The sequence below is a fragment of the Schistocerca nitens genome, chromosome 5 (assembly GCF_023898315.1).
Source record: "Schistocerca nitens isolate TAMUIC-IGC-003100 chromosome 5, iqSchNite1.1, whole genome shotgun sequence".
In the NCBI taxonomy this organism is placed as follows: domain Eukaryota; kingdom Metazoa; phylum Arthropoda; class Insecta; order Orthoptera; family Acrididae; genus Schistocerca; species Schistocerca nitens.
The window spans coordinates 753,852,822-753,871,897 of NC_064618.1; positions in this window are offsets into that span (position 1 = coordinate 753,852,822).

Sequence of the window (19,076 nt, forward strand, 5' to 3'; positions counted from 1 at the left end):
TGTCAGTGAAACCTGAGTGTTAGGATATTTAGTTCAGATTTTATTTCTTTTGTTTACTATGGTTAGATTGCGTAGTCAGAAAGATATCAACATGGATAATGAGCAACAGTCAGTAAGTAGTGATACCGAGTTGGAAAGTGGGACACAAAGTAATGTTAGTGACGTATTTCAGGAAGTACAATGTGAGAATCTGGGGGCAGAAGGGCAAGAAATGTTGCCACTGCCACCCAGTGATTCAGTTGATAGCGGAAATACTGTGCCATCCGCAAGCACTGGACACGGACCAGAGAGTGGTGTGATGTCAGAAGTGCAATCATTAAGAGTTATGTTCGAGCGCATGCTCAATTTCCAAGCTGAATTTGTACAGATGCAAGCAGAGCGTGACCAGAGATTGGTAGCTGAATTTGATGCCAAACAAGCAGAGCGCGATAGAGAACGTGATGCTAAACAAGCAGAGCGTGACCGACGCCTGCATGAGAGGGACTTGCAGTTGATGCAAACTTTAGAAGTTATGCAAAGTGAGATTGTCAGTTTCAAACAAAAATATGAAACCATACCCAAAACGGTGCAAGAATTAAGCGAAAGAGTAGATAGTGTTAAAGTGGCTAACGCCAGTATCGTAGAGGAAATCAGTGTCCTGACTAACAGAGTCGAACAATTAGAAATTGACACAACTCAAGTAATTGAGAACAAAGTGATCGAACAAGTGCACAAAGTAGAAAATGAAGTTATAAAAGAAATAGAGCAGAAAGTGCACGCCGTAATTGAGGCCAGAGAGGTGGACTCAATGGCGGAAGTGCAGAATCTAAAAAGGATTGTGCAAAAAGACATTCCGCTGTGGCAGCGGAGTGTGGACCGCCGTCTTGCCGAGATGGAGCTTAGCCTGCGGCATGACGAGACACAGGCGTACGTCACGCCAGCCAGGTCCAACAATGATAGGCATATAAATACAGTAGTAAAAATTGCGACTGCGAGACAGAACAGGCAACCACTGTAAGCGAAACAAATAAATGTCATTCCAAAGTAGTGATTGAAGAAAGCCTGATTAGGAACCGACAGTTTCAGATCTTTACAACGGAGAAGAAATCTGTTCACCCTGTAGTGTTTATCAAGGGATTTAGAAACATTTTGCCTAGCGTTTGGAGTCATACCCAGAAAATACAGTTCGTTATGTCTTACATACAAGGAGATGCTGCATTATGGGCAACCGAAGCAGCTGACAGTTGTGATACATATGAGCAATTCGAAAAGGCATTCTTGGCCAAATATTGGTCAACATGTATTCAAGAGAGATTACGGAAGGAGGTATATAATCCAGAGCCGTATTCTCCACGACTAGGCAATTTGCGAAAATATTTTGAGAAGTACATTAATAAGACCCGTTACTGGGACGAACAGATTTCATCTCGGGATTTGATCAGACTTTTGAAATCACACTTGCCGATACATGTAAAGGAAAAGCTTATACACGTGCCTGAAAATGATATGGAACATTTCTTGTCTGTTCTGGACTCAATTGACCTGATTCAGGAGGACGTTAAGGCAGCCTCTGAACAGGCTAGAAGTAACGGAAATGGTTATAGAAATGGTAGAAATAACACGCCTCCACCAAGTAATGGAAACAGCGGAGGTAATAATAGGAGACAAGAGTATGCACAAAACGGAAATAGAGGTAGAGACCGGAACGGCAATAGTCCGCCGGTGAATAATGACCGGAAGAGGAGGTTTGTTGACCGGTATGAAACAGGCCCACCAAGCAATCATAGATGGAAAAATGCCAGGGGGCCGTACAACACTAATACTTATAATGATGCAAACCGAACTTGGCCACAGAACCTGAGGCCCAGTCCGGACCGGCAAAACAGTGAAAGATACGACAATAACCGACCGCCACCACAAAATGCGCCAATTGCGCAACCGTGGCGGCCGACGCAACACAACGTGCACATAGTGGAGGTCAGTGACACAGAGCAGCCACACCCATCCACTAGCACTAATTCAACAAACTAGATGCAGCCGAGATACGCTCTCCATCGTCGGCTGAGGTTTGGAGTGAGAGCAGCCCGACACAGAACAAGACACCAAACAAAATCTGTATCCTTAGGTATAATGACGGGGTACAGATGGGAGATGAATTAATAACTGAACCATCCACGTGCATAAAGGAGCACAAAGACAAGGTACAAGCGATAATAGAGATCAAAATTAACAATATTGATGTGCAAGCGGTCATAGATACAGGTGCTACTGTCAGTGTTATGAGTATGGACTTATTCAAAGTACTGGGGAAGGAAAGGCGTATGCTGACTTTTCCCATGAATAATTGTAGAGTCACTGGAGCCATAAGTGCACAGCGACAAATAATTAAACTCCAAGTGCGGGTAGAGATGTATATAGGGGAAGAAGCCATAGCGTGCTCATTCCTGGTAGTAAAGGGTTTAAAGGTAGCCTGCATTTTGGGGATAGATTTTTTGAGAGAAAGGGACGCAATAATCGACCTTTCTCGGGGAAAATTAAGTTTGATGAATGCTGGTAGGAGAATAGAATTGTCCATGCTCAGATCTGAAGAGGTACCTGTACCTAATTGTAACGCTATTATCATAAAATGTAGGAATCAGTCGATACTACATTTAGACAATCATTGTCTAGGACAGAATCTCTATTATCCTGACGTACAATGTGATCAATCAAAAGCAAATATGGACGCATTAGTAAACAAAGTATCACAGTCCGAAAATTTGAATTCTCTGCAACAGCAGGATTTGGTACAGTTATTATTTAATTATGCAGATGTATTTTCTGAACGACCAGGAATTGTTAAGGGATATCAGTACAATATCGAAGTGAAACCTCACAAAACCTACTGTCGAGCCTCATACTCCATTCCTTAGTCGAAGAAAGAAAATAGTAGCTATCTCATAGCAGATCCCCACTCAGGGAGAGTACGGGGACTGTATCCGCGTAAGGATGTAAAAGCATTCCTACAGTAAAAGACTAATAGTCCTATGTGGACACCACTCTTTTGTAAATAATGAACATTAATAGTGTTTGTACTAGTGTAGAAGTGTTTAGTTGTAAGCATATGATTGATTTTCTCATGTGTATGGATATTTATGTTATGTACTCTTTTAATTTGTGTTATCTAAAACCATGCTCTAAATGTTTGCACAGATAATCTGATTAGTGCAATTATTTGTAGTGTTAAGCTGTGACAAAGTTCAGTCAAGAAGAACATTTTAGTAAGGATTAGTTAGTGTACTACATAATTTCCAATATGTGTGTCAAATTTGAAATATTTCTTGGCACAATCTTTTCTATTATGTGTATGTATGTATATATGTGTAGCTGTCAGATTGACAGACTCGAACCCAGAATAATATCAGTAATATGAGGTCCTGAGAACTTTACTATCTCACCAATATTATCAGAGAAAATAATGCACCCAATAGTGACCCGAGGGCACCACGGGAGGCAAACTTGTTGCAAATTTATGTAACGCAAAGTTACGCACAAAGAAGCTTCAATTGAAGCATGTGCATATTCAATCAGTTAAAAGGAGCTAGCCAGATACAGTCCAAGTCAATTTTTGCCTACAGAGACTACACTGTAGTTACGTAGGACGTTGATAGTAAAGTGTGACATGAGTACAAAGGAGTTATTGAACAATATGCCTGAATCCGGCTGGAATGCACAAATAAAATCTAATCGAACACGAATATAGATGACTTTGGGCAAACTAATACCGAATTTTGAATATTTGTTACCATGTACGCAAATCTCACACCTTGGTAAAGAGTTACAAATGTGCTGTTACAAACGAAATTGAGCAGCGGACATTGTAAATAAAAATAAAGGAACTTTAACAAAAGTGCAGTATTGTGCGGCAGAGACAGACAGTGACTGTTAAACCTGCAGCAATACGTCACGGAGTAGTTGTGTATAAGTAATAAAAAACTGTATCATCGCCGTGTGTGCAAGTGGACAAGGAACTAGCACGACACGAACAGTGAGCCGAAAACGGACGGTGGATCAACTTAGTGTCAAACTTTAACTCTTTGTGTGTCAAGGGACGCTAGGAAAGCGCATTGACTACAGAAATACATTTTGATTTTGTCCTAAGGTGAAAACTTGCGTGTGACTAATGACAAGTCATGACATGGTGAAGAATATTGTGTGCCCATAAAACGTGTTACTGTGACAACGATACATTGTGCAAACCAGACTAGTGAAGGCCTACTGAGTAATAACTGCCACTAACTGTGTACGTTCTTTCCCACAGCAGGAAAAATGCCTATAAGGATAGTACACTGTTTGTGAACTTGTTGCATGTTTCCTGGAGCACTGCAAGAAGACGTCGCACGGGCGAGCTGATATCCAACGCGCATCCGGCTACATCAGCTATGCAGCGACCGCAGCAGCCCGTAGCAGACCAGCAGCCACGCCCCTCCGCGCCGTAGCTGTCAACGCCGGGGGCGGTGACCTACACGGAGTCAGCGCGCCGCGCCGAGCGCCGCCCAACAATCACTCCGCACCGCTCACCAAATACAACATTATTGACTTTTTTGAAATGTTCACATAAACTGAATAACATGTCAATGACTTCATTTCGATAAACATTGAACATTTACTATGTATGTCCGTGAGTGATATATCCTAGGACAAGTGACCTTGTAGTGTATCACAAGAATAATAGTATCACACACAAAAAACCTTCCGTTGAACTGTATGTGACTGTGATATTGTGTAATTGTATAACCCCGTTTGTGACAAACTGCTAATTTAATTCAAATGAATAACTGTTGAAAAGACAATAGTGACTATAAACCAACTGGGATGGCTGGGCTCCGGCACAGTTTTGCCCAGGTTTCCTGTTTGCCTACGCCCAAATGGGGGAGCCATGAACTTATATAACCCTGGGACTAAATAAATAAGCCATTCCGTAAAACATACAGAAGTGTAAAGAACGTTACTGGCACCATTGTGTCAAAGTGTAAAAACTCTGCCAAATGCTGCCAGGGGGCAATGTAACGTTCCCTGGCATTTTCACGTTATTAAACAACAAGAGTGTATTTGTATCATATACGCCGCTCTGGGCAAGTTGTATATATAGTAATTATTGAACAAAAATATTACTGAATGTGGTATAAAATACATTAGTTATTCTCATTATATTTTTTGTTGTAATATTTCTCTGTATTTAGGATAGGAATTTTTCTGTATTTATTATGTGATTGTAAAATGTGTCAATATTTGCGGTATCAGAGATATGAAAATTTGCCAGAAGAGAATAATATCGTTAATTTACAAAGAAATGTTAATAATCGGTACTGCTATTTAAGCACAATGCATTATGTATTCTTTGGTCTTCTCTGTTGAGACGTTATCGAGGTAGGTCACTGTGAAGAACCTTTAAACGAATGGGTAGACTTCTTTTGTCTCTGTCTGGACTTAGCCGCCATTAGACGATGCGTTACGAATTAATGTGAGTTGAATTGTTGTTTGAGCTAAATATATCAGTATTTATCAGAAGTGTGAATTATTTATGTAAATTAGCTTGCCCACGTCATCTATAAAATTTCTTTAAGAATTTTTCAGCATTTTTTAGCGGTGTTGCTGGGCTGTGCCGCGACCAACAATCGCAGATCTGAAGAGGCGGCACATTTAAAAAATTATCAAACCCGTAAATCGGGAACAGATGCATAAAAAATCAATAGTGAATTAAGAAATTGTTTTCCTTTTCAGTGATCCCGTGGCTGATAAAATTTGAATTAATTATACGTTTGTGCATTCGTAGGCGGATAGTTAATGTTAGTTAACATTGAAATTTAAACAGTTCGGTTCTTTAAAATAACTCAAATGCATAGTAAAGTAGGTTTGATCAGTGATAAAGATCGGCTTGGCAATAATTAAAACATTTTCTGCTGATAGAGATAATCTTGTGTTCTATGGCTAGTGCCGGGATAAAATTCAGTAAAAATATTTAACAAAAAAACCCACTGCATCTGGAAAGTGTATGCCAAGGCCGAATGATTTAAAGGACTCAATTCTCAACTAAATATTCTTAACCAGTTCACAAGAGTTCACGTAAATATTTTTTCTTTAAATGTACGTAATTCTTAAGAAAGTAAATTTTTTTATTACCACACGAAAATAAGAGAGTGGTTCTACAACAAAGTTCGCACGAAAGAAAATTAACTTAAAAGCAAAAGATAAAATTTATTATTATTCCATAACGAAAAATCAATCAATTCCATTCATATTCCGACGATTTCGTTAAAAGCCACACCATAGATTAACCCGCCAAAGTCGCTGATGGTCCAGTTGTCGCAGCCATCGTGGATTTTCCGTTGCCCAATAGTGCATATTATGCCGGTTTACGTTACGCTTCGTCGCTAAATAGAGCGTGTGCAAAAAATCTGTCATCGTCCCGCAATTTCTGTTGTGCTCAATGGAATAACTGCACACGACGTTCAAAGTCGTCGCCATGCAATCCTGGTGCCCAGAAATATGGTACAGCTGCAATCGATATTGATGTAGCATTCTAAACACCGACGTTTTTGAGATTCCCGATTCTCGCTAAATTTGTCTGCTACTGATGTGCGGATTAGCCGCGACAGCAGCTAAAACACCTACGTGGTTGACTTTTCACAAGTGGCTGAACACTTTCTGTTTCCTTAAATAACGTAACTATCCGGCAAACGGTCCGGACACTTGGATGATGTCGTCCAGGATACCGAGCAGCATACATAGCACTCGCCCGTTGGGCATTTAGATCACAAAAGCCACGCATCAACAAGATATGGACCTTTTCCGCAATTGGTAAATGGCCCATTTTAACACGGGTAATGCATCACGAAGCAAATACCGTCCGCACTGGCGGAATGTTACGTGATACCACGTACTTATACGTTTGTGACTATTAGAGCGCCATCTATCACAAAGCGAAAAAAGTGGTCCAACTAAAACATTCATATTTCTTTACGTACTACACGAATATGCAATAAAAAACGGAGGTTCCTATTTAAAAAACGCAGTTGATATCCGTTTGACTTATGGCAGCTCTATCTAGCGGGCCAACCATAGCGCCATCTGGTTTCCCCCTTCAAGCTAGACAAGTTTCGTTTGACGCTTATTTCGTGAGATATTTGGCCTGGTCACGATCGATGGACCACCCTGTATAAATGTATGCACAATCGCGGCGCGCGCTACAATATGAGCTATATCTGGGGTATATTCAGTGTCAAATCCAACAGGATTTCCTTCAGGGCCTTGTTTGTTGAAAAATACCAGGTGTGCTAATGTCGACATCGCTCGTTTGTATGTAAGGCACTCAAAAATTGCTAATATAGTATCCATTTGCCTGGATACACCTTTAAATTACGTTAAATCAAGGTTAAGTAGAACTGATCTGAGTTTTACAAATACTACGCACGGGAAAGACAGTGACCGTATCGTAAAGCAAACTCCTCTATTTATTCAGTTTCATGTGTCGCGAATGGTATCGCAGTACCTTTCGTCTTCTTGGGTAGACATATTCAGATGTTCTTTAAATAAAAAAATAGGAAAAGGGTGTTATTGAATAACCATACTAAGGAACTTAACTTTTTTGCCTTTATTGAGGCTAAATAATGAATAAACATAATTTCGATCATATTGTGTTTGCGAGTACAGGAGATAATTCCACATGGCCTCAAAGCGGAGTGAAATACTGGCATTGGTCCAACGAACACTTGTCGTTAATATTGGATTTAACACGGGGAGTGGCGCTAGCTGGAAACTCAGCCTCTCTCCGCAGGTTGTCTTCTGTCAGACGCGATGTTATGCAGGGTTGCACGAGGCTGTCACCGGAGTCTGATACTGTCGAAGAGAGTTCGTGCGGGAATCAAGTTTATCGCGAGAGGAGTGCTCGGGAGGTGAAACGGTAAGGAAGGGGCCCTCAAAGTTCGCCTCTGGGACAAAGTTCCGATCTGTCACGAAAATCCATTCTGACTAGTACAACTTACCTACTTAATTGGATTAGTTTCATGAATGATTTAACTTGGTTTGACTCAAGCAACTTTTACAGACAATTATGTGCCCTCCTGTTAAAATACCTTCGCGATTTAGCTAGTCAGAACAGAAACTGAGACTGGGCAACGTATACAGGAACCGCAGTAATTCGCTTCATCTCCTAACGATGCACCACACTGTTACATATACACGCGGCTTTGTTTTTCCACCAGTCTTTGACTGGTTAAATGCAGCCCGCCACAGCACCCTCCCTGTGTGACCTCCTTTATCCTAGAGTACCACTTTCATTATTTGTTGCATATATTCCTATCACTGTCTCCCCTACAGTTTATCCGCTCTACAGCCCTTTCAGGTATAGCCAAGTTACCTCTAAAAATTTTCCCAAAAATTGTCATGCAAACATATTCGCGCCCTTCCTAACGTGCATCTCAACTCTTACTCCAACAAGTTCCCCTAACCATAACTCGCTCACACCTACTAGTCCGTCGCTGTAACTACCTAGTCACTCCAACTTCCCATCCACAATCACTCATTCAGCCCAATTTATTGAAATTTGACATTACCTCTTTGTGTCTGTCTCTGTCTCCTGTCTCACAATCACAGTCTCCTCTGTTCTTTCCTACTATTACAGTTTCCTCTCACTGTTACTGTCTCCCTTTTGCTCCCTCTTACTGCTACTATCTCATCCATTCATTCTTACTTCTGCTGTCTCTTCTCGCCGCCACTATCTCCCTCTTCCTTGTTGTTATTGTCATAGACGGTCACCCATTGTCAGTGGTTCTCATCCACTTCCACTTTCTCCGTCTCTTTATTCCTCCCCCACTGGTATTGTCTCCTTCACTCTTTTCTTAGCACTCTTTCACTGCCATTGTGTCCCTCTCTTTCTCTTTTATACTGCCTCTGTCTCCTTCACTCTTTGTATAACATAATCATTGTCCACTATTTTCCAGCATTTATTACTTTTCCGTCTCTTTTCCACTGACACTGTCTCCATCTCTTTCGGCATAAAAAAGTGCGAATATGTTTGCATGCTAAAATTTTTGGGAAAAATTTTAAACGTGCCGGTGATGGTAGGCTGAGGCAGCTGATACCCCATTTTTCAGACAGAATCTTTTAAACAGGAACATATTCGGCTTTTCTTCCGCTGGCTCCCTTGTTTACCCTGCTGCAGCAGGGCATGTCACTCATACGAAAGAAATTTGTGTGTCAATAAAATTTAGATTGTTTACTTACGTGGAATGATATCATGCAAAACTAGTTTTACTCCTCCGTTCAGATTTTTCGTGCACAAATATTTTTCATGTGCTTAAGTAAAACAACGTGCGGTTCACAGAACGCTTCAGATGACAACGAAGATACTTTATACCATATTTCTCCTTGCTTCGTCACTTTATAAATTATGCTTTCGCCTCACATCGGAATTTCTGTGCGTATTTTATGTGTACAAGTAGGGTAGCTTTGATTATGTCGAGAAAATTTGCTAGGTTGTTCGAGATCGAAATCTTAGAAATATATGTCAAAATTACACCCGTTTGCTTGGAATATGCGGCTCAGTTTTCAGTTTTGATATCTAGGTATCATGTTTTTGGATGATGATGATGTTTGGTTTGTGGGGCTCTCAACTGCGCGGTCATCAGCACCCGTACTAAGTCCCAATTTTTACTCAGTCCAATTTTTTTCACTGTCCAATCTAGCCACTGTGACGAATGATGATGATGAAATGATTGGGCCAACACAAACACCCAGTCCCCGCGCAGAGAAAATCCCCAACCCGGCCGGGAATCGAACCCGGGACCCTGTGGTCCATAGGCAGCAACGCTAGCCAGTAGACCATGAGATGCGGACGTCATATTTTTAGAGTGCTTCTCGACAAATGATAAAGATTTTTAAAAACTGCGAGATGGTACTTGTAGCTAAATTTCTAAAGAATATAGCGTTAATTTTTGGGGAAATTTCTATGGTTATTTATTATTTAGATTTCGCCTCAAATAGGATTTTACGTGCATATTTTATGTGTAAAAGTGGGGAAAGTTTGAACCTCTGTATCTAGGAAACGGATAAAGCATCAACAAAATTTGCAACGTTGTTCGAGATCGACATTTTAGAAATATATCGTAAAAATTTCAGTCATTTTGTATCCATAGGAAAATTCGGAATCCGTCGCTCGTTTTTGGTAAGAAAAAATGGTAAAAAATCCTTTTTTTTCAGTTTTTCGAAGGAGCTGCCCATGAACTAAAGGTGCCACAATAATCCCCGTAAGGCAGATAGTAGACTACACCGAATGCAAAAATAACCAACCGATTTGCTACATTTGCCTAAGCAGGAGGAGGGGTTTTGTATTCTTACTTTGAATCTGTACTGTAGGATAGCAACACTAAGACAGTCGCTGTGTGGGATGTGCAAATGGTCCCTAGTGCAAGAGAATATTCAAAACGCTTGAATTTTCATTTCTATCATCAATGGAACTCGAGGTAGGAGAAGCGCGACATTTTGGTACACATTGGGTAGTGCATGTGTCACATGCGTACCGATTCGGTAGTATCGTAATAAACATCCTGTTATTCTGTCCCGTCTTATAGCTGGTGTTCTCCCACACTACTCTCCTCGCTGACTTTTTGGAGACCTTCTCCTTTCTTCTTTAATCTGCAAAAAAATGTTCAAATGTGTATGAAGTCTTATGGGACTCAACCGCTAAGGTCATCATTCCCTATGCTGACACACTACTTAACCTAAATTATCCTAAGAACAAACACACACACCCATGCCCGAGGGAGGACTCGAACCTCCTCCGGGACCAGCCGCACAGTCCATGACTGCAGCGCCTTAGACCGCTCGGGTAATCCCGCGCGGCTTTAATCTGCAGAATCCCTCTGTAACGCCACATGTCAAACGCTTTGATTCGCTATTTTCTGCTTTTCCACAGTTCCCACAGTTTGCGTGCTCCATACATATATTCGCAGAACTTTCTTTCGCATAGTAGTAGGTAGTTTGGGGAAGGAGACCAGACAGCGAGGTCATCGGTCTCATCGGATTAGGGAAGGAAGTCGGCCGTGCCCTTTAAAAGGAACCATCCCGGCATTTGCCTGGAGCGATTTAGGGAAATCACGGAAAACCTAAATCAGGATGGCCAGACGCAGGATTGAACCGTCGTCCTCCCGAATGCGAGTCCAGTGTCTAACCACTGCGCCACCTCGCTCGGTCTTTCGCATATTATGACTTATGTTTTGCAGGCTTATTTTAGCAACGGATTTCCTCTATACCCTTTCTAGTCTGCTTGTAGTATTCCCCAAAGTACACCACATTTAATAAATTTGACTCCAGTGTAGCACATTATGACCATCACTTCATAGCGAGTTGGTTCACCTCCCAAGTGTAACACACGAGCTGCTTTCTCTGTTATGGATTATACAAGTTCTTGGAAGGTTTACGGGGGTATGTAGCACCAAATGACTCATAACGCGTCACGCCAGTCCTATAAATTAAGTGCCGATGGTTTGTGGACGCGGAGCTAGCGCCCGATAGCGCCTTGCATATGTTCCACCTATACAGGGTGGTCAATTGCTCGTGACCGGGCCAAATATCTCACGAAATAAGCGTCAAACGAAAAAACTACAAATAACGAAACTTGTCTAACTTGAATGGGGAAACCATATGGCGCTGTGGCTGGCCCGCTAGATGGCGGTGCCATAGGTCAGACGGATATCAACTGCGTTTTTTTTTAAATAGGAACCCCCATTTTTATTAAATATTCGTATAGTACGTAAAGAAATATGCATGTTTTAGTAGGACCACTTTTTTCGCTTTGTGATAGATGGCCCTGTAATAGTCACAAACATATGGCTCACAATTTTAGACGAACAGTTGGTAACAGATAGGTTTTTTAAATTAAAATGCAGAACGTAGGTACGTTTGAACATTTTATTTCGGTTGTTCCAATGTGATACATTTACCTTTGCGAACTTATCATTTCTGAGAACGCATGCTGTTACAGCGTGATTGCCTGTAAATACCACATCAATGCAATAAATGCTCAAAATGATATCCGTCAACCTCAATGCATTTGGCAATACGTATAACGACATTCCTCTCAACAGCGAGTAGTTCGCCTTCCGTACTGTTCGCACATGCATTGACAATGCGATGACGCATGTTGTCAGGCGTTGTCGGTGGATCACGATAGCAAATATCCTTCAACTTCCCCACAGAAAGAAATCCGGGGACGTCAGATCCGGTGAACGTGCGGGCCATGGTATGGTGCTTCGACGACCAATCCACCTGTCTTGAAATATGCTATTTAATACAGCTTCGAACGCACGCGAGCTATGTGCCGGACATCCATCATGTTGGATATCGCCATTCTGTCATGCAGTGAAACATCTTGTAGTAACATCGGTAGAACATTACGTAGGAAATCAGCATACATTGCACCATTTAGACTGCCATCGATAAAATGGGGGCCAATTATACTTCCTCTCATAATGCCGCACCATACATTAACCCACCAAGGTCGCTGATGTTCCACTTGTGGCAGCCATCGTGGATTTTCCGTTGCCCAATAGTACATATTATGCCGGTTTACGTTAAAGCTGTTGGTGAATGACGCTGCGTCGCTAAATTGAACACGTGCAAAAAATCTGTCATCGTACCGTAATTTCTCTTGTGCCCAGTGGCAGAACTGTACACGACGTTCAAAGTCGTCGCCATGCAATTCCTGGTGCATACAAGTATGGTACGGGTGCAATCGATGTTCATGTAGCATTCTCAACACCGACGTTTTTGAGATTCCCGATTCTCGCGCAATTTGTCTGCTACTTATGTGCGGATTAGCCGCGACAGCAGCTAAAACACCTACTTGGGCATCATTATTTGTTGCAGGTCGTAGCTGACGTTTCTGGCTGAACACTTCCTGTTTCCTTAAATAACGTAACTATCCGGCGAACGGTCCGGACACTTGGATGATGTCGTCCAGGATACCGAGCAGCATACATAGCACAAGCCCATTGGGCATTTTGATCACAATAACCATACATCAACACGATATCGACCTTTTCCGCAATTGGTAAACTGTCCATTTTAACACGGGTAATTTGTCACGAAGCAAATACCGTCCGCATTGGCGGAATGTTACGTGATACCACGTACTTATACGTTTGTGACTATCACAGCGCCATCTATCGCAAAGCGAAAAAAGTGTTGCAACTAAAACATTCATATTTATTTACGTACTACACGAATATGTAATGAAAAATGGGGGTTCCTATTTTTAAAAAACAGAGTTGGTATCCGTTTGACCTATGGCAGCGCCATCTAGCGGGCCAACCATAGCGCCATCTGGTTTCCCGCTTCAAGCTAGATGAGTTTCGTTTTTTGTAGTTTTTTCGTTTGACGCTTATTTCGTGAGATATTTGGCCCGGTCACTATCAATGAGCCACCCTGCATATACATCAGTACTCTGCAGACCACCGTGATGACAGTGGCAGAGAATACACGTCATTGTACTGGCTACAAGAATTACATCCCATGCTATTCCTATATGGAGCGAGGGAGGACTGATTGTTCCAATACCTTCTCACGTGCTGTAATTCATTTCATCTTGTCCTCAAGATCCCTATCGGGGCGATACGTAGGTGATAGCAATAATTCCTGGTTATCATTTAAATCAGGTTCTTGAAACCTTGTAGGCAGGCTTTCTAGGGATAGTTTACGTTTACCTTCAAAAGTGTCAGTTCAGTTTCTTCAGCATCACTGTGGCACTCTACCACGGGCCTAAGAAACCTGTGAGCATTCGAGTTATCCTTCTCTGTATATGTACAATATAACCCGTTATCCTACTCTGTGCGGGTCCCACACACTTGAATAGGATAGGGCGTACGAGTAATTTACAAACATTTTCCGTTGTAGACTGATTGCACTTCCCCAGTATTATACCAATAAACCGAAGTCTGCCACCTGCTTTAAGGACTACTGAGCCTATGTGATCATTTCTGTCTCTGAAGTCGTTACACCAACATATTTGTATGGGTAGACCGAGTTCAACAGTGACTCATTGATACTATAGTCATAGGATACTACGTTCATTCGTTTTGTGAAGTGCATAGTTTTACATTAATGAATATTTAAAGTAAGTTACCAATCTCTCCACCACGATCTGATTGAATATTTGTGCAGCTTGCTGTTTGACAAAGAAAAGAATTCTGCTCAAGAGAGACCCCATTACGTTTGAGCTTAGAATATGATGTAAGATTCAACAACAAATCGATGTCTAGGATACTGAACGGTAGTTTTATGGATCACTTCTGCTACCCTCCTCGTAGATGGGTGTGACCTGTTTGAAACCTACAATTAAGGATATAGGGATGTATGGCGAAATGTTAGGGCCCATGTACCATCATGTGTCATTTCCTGTTACTACCTTACTGACATAAATACCTCAGAAACAGGTAGGCCTTTGGTAATCACAATTTCAGTTAATTACAACACATTGAATAATATATCAGATCTCAATAACAGGACAGTAAAAACAGATAAGCCTCGATCAACAAGAGCTTCAGCTACCCCAAATTATGAAATAGCTCTTAATTTAATTAGGAGGAAACAGGCCGGCTTTCAACAATTACAGCTTCATTTGAGTAAAATTGGCAGACCTTCAGTTAAGTGAAATTACCAAACAGAAAACAAGCAAGCCTTATTTAATAACAGCTTCCGTTATGTAAGACTGTCAAATAGAAAACAGGTAGCCCTTTATGAAAAACTGCTTCCTTTAAGTAACCAAGACTTTGATTTGACTCTTCACAACGGATGCACCAAAAGGCTTATTCGCAAGGAGCACATGACTACACCAAATAGGAAGACCAAGAAAAGTTGCAACGAGGAGACCGGCCACCCCAGGCCCATTTCGTTGGGTACAGACTGGCAAAAGAAATATTAAGAAAGCAGGGTTAATTACGTGAAGGCAACAATACGCAGCCAAACGGTATACCGGCGTCGCTACAAGATACAGCCTCTATAACGACGGCAAAAAGACTGGAAGAAACTAGGCTGCGAAACCCAGTTACCTAGCCTCAGAAATTGCAAATTTTTAGACACAGGCAGCTCCTAAATCAATGTAATTAAAGAGCGATGACGTCTGCAGTGCCCGAAGGCATCTCGAATCTGGCAGCCGGCCTTTTTACAAGGGAAAGGTACTTATCTGGTGTTAGAAGACGTTTGGCAGGGAGGTCGGCTAAACTCCAACCATGTAGGTGCTGCAAGATGGAGGGAAGGGAATTCGAAAGTCGATGCTAGTAATCCCACCACAGCTCACTGTGCTTTCTTCCATCTATGGTGAGCTATGTTTTGTTCGAGGTATTCACGATGGACTACAGTTAAAAATAGGTCCCAGTTGATCTGAAAATTCAGTATAGAGTGTGGTAAGGATTCCATTAGGCCCTGTAGCTTTGTTCTGTTTTAACGATTTCAACTGTTTCTCAGTACTCATTTAACTCATCGTTTCAGTGACATGAGGATTAATTTGGGGACATTCTCCTGGCTCTTCCTTTGTAAAGAATCATTTGAAAAAGATATTATTAAGCATGTCCGAGTTTGCTTTGCTACGTTCAATTTCATCTTCTGCCTCATCCGTTAGTGACAGGACTCTAACTTTGGTGCAGCTAACGGTTTCTGTATACGACCAGAATTTCTGTGGGTTTTGTGATATATCAGTCGACAGTATTTTGCTACGGCAGTCACTGAGGGTTTCACGTATGGCACTCTTGAAAGCCACGCGGGTTTCATTCATCATTTCTCTAATGTTAACTCTATGATTCGTTTTACTCAAATTAGGCAGTAGTATCTGTTGCCTGGAACGTTTCTTTAAAGTAACTGTATACCATGGAGGGTCCCTCCCGTCATGCCGTCATGAACTGTTCTGCTGAATACGTATGTATGCAGTGCATGACCAAAAGTTCTTTTAAACTTGGGCCATAGTTCCTCTACATGCTGCGTTCCTGTCCTTAGCTGAAAGCTTCAAGTTTCTCATTTAAATATATCGCCCCTATTTCTTTATCTAGTTTACTGAACATATAAGTGTATCTAGTAGTTTTCGTGATCTTTGTGCTTTAGTACTGTTGGGCAAAATCTTTCAATAACCAAGATCGCTTGGCATGAGGTATTAACTCACAATGGAGGACATTTCATAACAATATTTTACGAAAACAAGAAGACGAAAATTACAACCGTCGAAACCGCTTGTTAACAAGAAAAAGTGCATTCGATCTTGGCTATTGAAACTTTTTCCCATGTAAAAGATAGCTCGCTCCTATTAAGTTATTAATATGAGAAAATTCAGTCACATTGGTATTCATTGTTGCCACAACTCTCTCATGGTCGCTGATAACAGTTTCGCTGTGGACATCCTCAAAAAGGTCAGGTCTGTTTGTTATCGTTAGATTTAATATACTTCCATCATGAGTGGGGTTCCGAAATACCTGTTCTACGCAGTTTTCAGACACAGAATTTAGTAATGTTTCACAGGATGTCATCTTACGCTCACCACTGCAAAAACTGTAATTCTCCCATGTTATTGCTGAAACCTTAAGGTCTACTCCGGGGACTACAGTACAATTGGGGATCTTATTTACACTCTTTCCTCTAATGTTTCTGGTTAACTCAGGAGGTAAGTCCAATAATCCATAGAAGGATCCAATCACAGCTTTAAACCCACGCTGATACCGAGTCTTGCTCAAACAACCTTTCATACAGTTTCAGTTTACATCCCGGCAAACATGATTTTTTTGTCTACTTCGACAAATGCAGCACCTCCATCTACCACTAGCCTGTCGGTTCAATATATGCCTACATTTTCCCCAAAAATTCACTGCTGTTAACTTACGATTTTAACTAGCTTTTGGTACCTTGTATTATGTGAGCTTCAGGCATTTTATGACAGCTTCAAACTTCAGCATCTTGTTGTCAATGCTCCAGCAGTTAACTACTAGGACTTTAATTCTGTCGCCTGCGTAGGGGAGTGGGGAGGGGGCATCCCAATGGATGTTACACGGCAGTTTGGTGTATGGCTGGTGCCTTACGATCCCTGAGCCATGTGACACAAGACAGTTTCCCGCTATTCCTCTTCTGGTGGCCTTTACCAGACATCGCGCAGCTGCTCGCAAGTCAATGTGACTTCCTGTCTCGACTTTGACATCTGGACTCGACGGTAGAAATACAACCAATCTACTGGCCAGCGCGCAGTGCATACCTGTGAAACCTATGCCCCACATACAGACTCAGCCTATAGCAGTGTTTCTTGATAGTGATTGACAGTGTTAGCAACAAATCTTCATCTGATTATTCTTTGTTGCTGGTGTTACATTCACCTTCTTTGATAGTGGAAACAGAACAGTTCCACAGGCTCTAACTCCATCAGCTAAAGCACTACCAGCTCCAGCACCACTGTCTGTTGTTTCAGAACCAATGGCTCTAGTGCTACCAGCTCCAGCATCATTGACTCCAGCGCCACTGCCTCCTGCGCCGATGGCTCCGGCGCCACCAGCATATCCGACACCACCAGGTCATCTGGTACTGCCAGCTCATTTGTCACTGCCAGATCTGCCAAATCTGCCAGATCTTCTCCTCTGGTGCTGCCAGCTCCTGTGTCTCAGGCTGCACCTCAGACTCTACCAGTTACTGCACTTTGGTCTCTGACAGTTCCTATTCCACGTGGCACACTAACTCTTGCTTCATTGGCTCCAATAGCTCTGGTAGTGCCTGCTCCAGCGCCTTCTGCTCTGGTGCCTCTTGCTCTGTTGCTCCTGCTCCAGCGCCTCCTTCTCTGGCGACTCGTTGTGTGGCTGATCCTGCAACACTTCTGCATCTGTGCCTCCTGCTGTTGCGCCTCTCACTCCACCATCTCACATATTGATGCCTCCTGTTCCAGTGTCACTAACCACAGCAGTGGCTCTTTGGGTTCCAGCAGAGCCAAATCTCGTTGCCAGTTTAAACACCTCACCAATGGAATATGTGACACTTCCCTTCTTTGGCTTTGTGTTTCTGGGACACTCCTCCCTGGTAATCTGCGACGCCACTGACCATGCCTTGTGCCCTCCAAATATATTGCTCTTGGTATGGCCTTCTCTTCTGCCTCTTGCTGACATGTGGCCCCATTCTTGGAGCCCAGCTTCCCCTCCCAGGCCTCCTCCCATCTCAGTGTGGTCTCACCCACATCATATACTCACCTTCTGTGGAAATCTACATGACATAGCCGTCACTTCCTTGCTCTGCTGGATGTCTTTCATCACAATTGCTTCCTGCAGCCTCACTGACTTTCCAACACATCCCATTCTCCAGACACAGAAGTTTTGTTGCAGGGTCTGACTACACCAGTTTCACTGTTTACGGAGGTCTTCTTGTCTTTTCTTGACCACATACATAACTCATTTTCCATGTATACTCCTCATCTGCCCATGGCCAGCCATGGTCCTCCACTGGCTGTTCCCAATGCTGCCTTCACCTTCTGTCAGAAGACTGCAGCCATGTCTAGCTTCTTTCCAGAGGTGGCTCAGTATCCTGGGCTCCTACCACCACCTGATGAGGCGTTCAACGACTTCCTGCAACATACATTTAGCACTTTCGTCTGCAGATCCAGTTGCCACTGTGTTCTCTCCAGATGTTGCTATCTCGCCGACCCCATTGGCACTCTTTTATCCCTTCAACCACGAATGGTTCAAGCACCTGTCTCCCAATGGCGGCTGGAGGACTGCTGAAGCCCTCTCAGCCAGCCTGTGTGGGTACCACGTGGCATGCCATGCATCCCTCACAGTAGATGTGGGTCACATCTTGGTCCCAGCATCTTTACAGGCACTAGTTGGACCTCCTTCGTACCGTTTTCAGACTTTACTGGCGGCCCTCTTCTATGGTCCTGCAAATTTCGACAAAAGCCTGGCCTTGTCTGGTCACGCCACTTGGTAACCTCCTCCCTCCTACTCGGCCTATTGGATTTCAATATAAATGATCGTGATCGCCTATGCCTAATGACATTTTACAGTGAGTAAGGCTATCGTTACCGAAGAAAAATGATGCCGGTTAATTGG